Source organism: Setaria italica, chromosome V, assembly GCF_000263155.2.
Source record: "Setaria italica strain Yugu1 chromosome V, Setaria_italica_v2.0, whole genome shotgun sequence".
NCBI lineage: Eukaryota > Viridiplantae > Streptophyta > Magnoliopsida > Poales > Poaceae > Setaria > Setaria italica.
In genome coordinates this window covers 9819246-9822995 of record NC_028454.1, presented here as the reverse complement: position 1 = coordinate 9822995, position 3750 = coordinate 9819246, and positions in this window count along the sequence as shown.

Sequence of the window (3750 nt, the reverse complement as noted above, 5' to 3'; positions counted from 1 at the left end):
GCTATATTAACTGTGTGGGTCTGCTGTCCTTGACCTCGTATTCCACTATAACTTGTTATCCTGATAATTTCAAAAACAGCTAGGATATTCATGGCTAAGAAATTGATGAACTTTATTTTTTAATGGAGTGAATTTTTTGGGTGCTCATATATGTATAGAAGTCTCAGGCCTATTGCATCATCCCAAAAAATCTGTTATGTTTATCATTCAAGGATGACATCTGGAACCTGTGGGGAATTCCTGAGTTTCTGAGTTGAGAAACAGAATATCAGGAATCTCCTAGAGATCTAGATTCTAGAATAAATGGTGGCTATATCGAATTTCTAAGCTTGTTATCTCTGAATTTGTAGGGGCAAGTCCTCCCCTCCGTCAATCATTAAGGGGGAGGTTATCTCAATTTAGAGGCGTCAGACGTGGTGCCTCTAAATCGGGTGCAACACACTGTCCATCGTTCACCAACCTGGTGGATGACGAAGATATTGATGACGAAGATGTTGACTCCTTGCCTTCTGTAAGGACACCCGCCTCAGCTAGTTATGTTTGAACATGTGTGTTCCATAAGTACATTTTGAGCTATATGTTTCTTTCCATGATATGTGTTAGAACAATTATGACAAGGCGAATTGGAGCGCAGAAAACACTATCATATTTTGTGAACTCTGTGTTGAGCAAATGAGGCTAGGAAATAGCCCAGGTGGGAAAATTAACTCTAGGGGTTATAAAGAAATTGCACGAAAATTCAACGAGAGGACAGGCCTGAACCATGCTCCCAAACAATTCAGAAATAGATGGACAACATGCAAGAAACTTTATGAATTCTATAAGTTTGTGATGTCACAGTCAGGACTAGGTAGGAAAGCAAATGGTGCCATTCTAGCTTCCGACGAGTGGTGGGACTCCAACCTTAAGGTATTACGGTTTCCTAAACAAATATAAAACCCAGTTGTTTATGTTTGTGACAGGTTATAATTGCTGTTTCTTTTTGTGTTGCAGTATTTCAGTTCGGAGTGCTCGTTATTTTCAAGATATATGCCTGACTATGTTGATGACTTACAAGAGATGTACCAGAAGGTGGTAGTGGATGGAAATTCGTCTACCATTGCAGGAAATGTAGCTGCTGAAGGTATTGACCTTGAGAAAGAGGTTATTGATTAACCAGAAGATGATGTTATGTTACCAGATGATGGACCTGAAGACTACGCTAGCCCACTGAGTAATAGTAGTCGAAAGAGGAGTTCTAGCACAAAGGACACCGCATGTAGTCCACCAAAGAAGGGGAAAAATCAGTTTCTAAACATATTCAAAGGCCTAGTGCACACAATGAAAGCTGAAAGCTCTGACGACACCGAGGCAATAAAGCTGAAGCAGAGGGACATGGAGTTAAGGCTGAAGCAGAAGGAGATGGAGATGAAGCAGAGGGAGATGGAGATGAAGCAGAGGGAGATGGAGATGAAGCAGAGGGCAATGGAGATGGAGTACAGGAGGAAAAATGAGGAAATGGCCGGTTATGAGGTACAGGAATGCATCAATAAGGCAATAGAATGTGGAGTTGAAGAAGGTACAGAGGAATTTTTTGTAGCCATTGAGTTGTTTAGGGACAAATACAACCGGATGGTTTTCTCCCAGATGAAATCAAATGAGGCAAGGTTCACTTGGCTACAAATGAACGTCACGAGGAACAAGTGAAGATACTGAGCACTATTTGCTTTAGATGCTTGAGGGGAACTTTTAAATAAATTGTGAAATATTTGAACTGTATTGATTTGTGAACCTTTGTTATGTGTGAACCCTCTCTATATGTGTGAACCTTTGTTATGTGTGAACCCTCTCTATATGTGGCATTTGATTTAGTTGTCATTCCATTCCTGTCATGTCCATAGTTTTATGTGTCATGTCCTGTTATTTGTGAGGCACTTCAGTTTTATTTTTTGAGTAGTGAACATGAACTCTGATGGATTTTATTTTGATTGTACAGATTCTTCCTTTTCACAATTCTTCGTCTTCTGATGGGGAAGAAGAATTGCTGCTTAGAAGGAAGAAGAAGAGGAGGCAACTTGCTACTATTTGTGCAGCTTTCGGTATGTACTATTACATCACATACCTAGACAAAGCTAAGTATAGGATTGCATCCCAAACTGGTTATGAATGGGTTGTTAGTACATTACAGAATAGGACATCATGCTACAACATGTTTAGGATGAGTAGAGATGTGTTTGATAGTCTACACAATATCCTAGTCCAATCATATGGGTTGAAGTCAACAAGGAGGATGACATCAGTAGAGGCTTTAGCTATGTTTTTGTGGATTTGTGGTGCGCCTCAAAGCATGAGGCAAGCTGAGGATCGTTTTGTTAGGTCTACTGAAACTTGCAGTAGGAAGTTTGAGAAGGTATTGCACAGTCTGTGTAAGCTAGCAGGTGACATCGTTAAACCAGTTGACCCAACATTTAGTACTGTGCATCGTAGACTGCAGTCACCACGGTTCTCCCCCTACTTTGATAATTGCATTGGAGCAATAGATGGAACACATGTGCCTGTTATTGTGTCAGTGGACAAGGTTGTCCAACATACGGGCCGACATGGGTACACCAGCCAGAATGTCTTAGCAATATGTGATTTCGACATGAGATTTACGTTTGTTGTCGCCGGATGGCCTGGATCGGTGCATGACATGAGAGTCTTCAAAGATGCATTGATCAAGTACGGCGATAAGTTTCCTCATCCTCCAGAAGGTTCTTCCCTATTCTATGTTCCCATAGTAGTCACCATGTCTATCTATTGGTTGAGAATAACACGAAAATTAATTATTGTGCAGGGAAATTTTATTTGGTGGACTCTGGGTACCCAAATAGACCGGGATACCTGGCACCATACAAGGGGACGAAATATCATATCCTAGAGTTTCGACAAGGACCACGCCCTAGAGGTAAAAAAGAGCTTTTCAATTATGCCCATTCATCACTAAGGAATGTGATTGAGAGGTCTTTCGGAGTTTTGAAAAACAAATGGCGTATTTTGCGTGATTTACCAGCATATCCAATGCCAAAGCAAAGCAACATAATTATCGCTTGCATGGCAATTCATAACTTCATTAGAGAGAGTACACTTGCTGATGTGGACTTTGAGAGGGCGGATAACGATGAATCCTATGTGGCACCTGCGGACGCATCGTCGTCACAAAACAATGCTGATACTAGTCAACATGGGGATGAAGATCAAGACATGAACCAATTTAGGGATTGGATTGCCGATGGACTCTCCAGTAGATCTTAGCTTCCTTTGTTTTGTAACGATATTACTTGTACAATGTTGAACAGCATTTGATTTGAATAATAAATTTGGCTCCCAGCACCGTGTCAGCCAAATGAAAGCCGGGCAATTTATTTCTGGCGCAAGGCCACCTTCCTAGCGCCAACTCTGCTTCTAGCAAGGACAGGAAAAATCCTTCTGGCGCCAAGGCCAGGAACCTCCTGGCGCCAATCTCCTTCTGGCGCCAAGGCTAGGAACCTCCTGGCGCCAATTTGGTTCTGGCGCCAAGGACCAGCACAACCAGAAGCACTAGCATTAATTAGGGGTAGAGGGCAAATGGGATGGCAGGGGTAAATGTGTCAATAGTACTCTCATTTATTGCAAATAAGCAACCCAAACCAAACACCTTGACTTATAAATAAGCAACTACAATAAGCAACTTAAGCAACTTATTTATAAGCAATGCTAACCAAACAGGCCCTAGGATGTTTAGGTGACTTA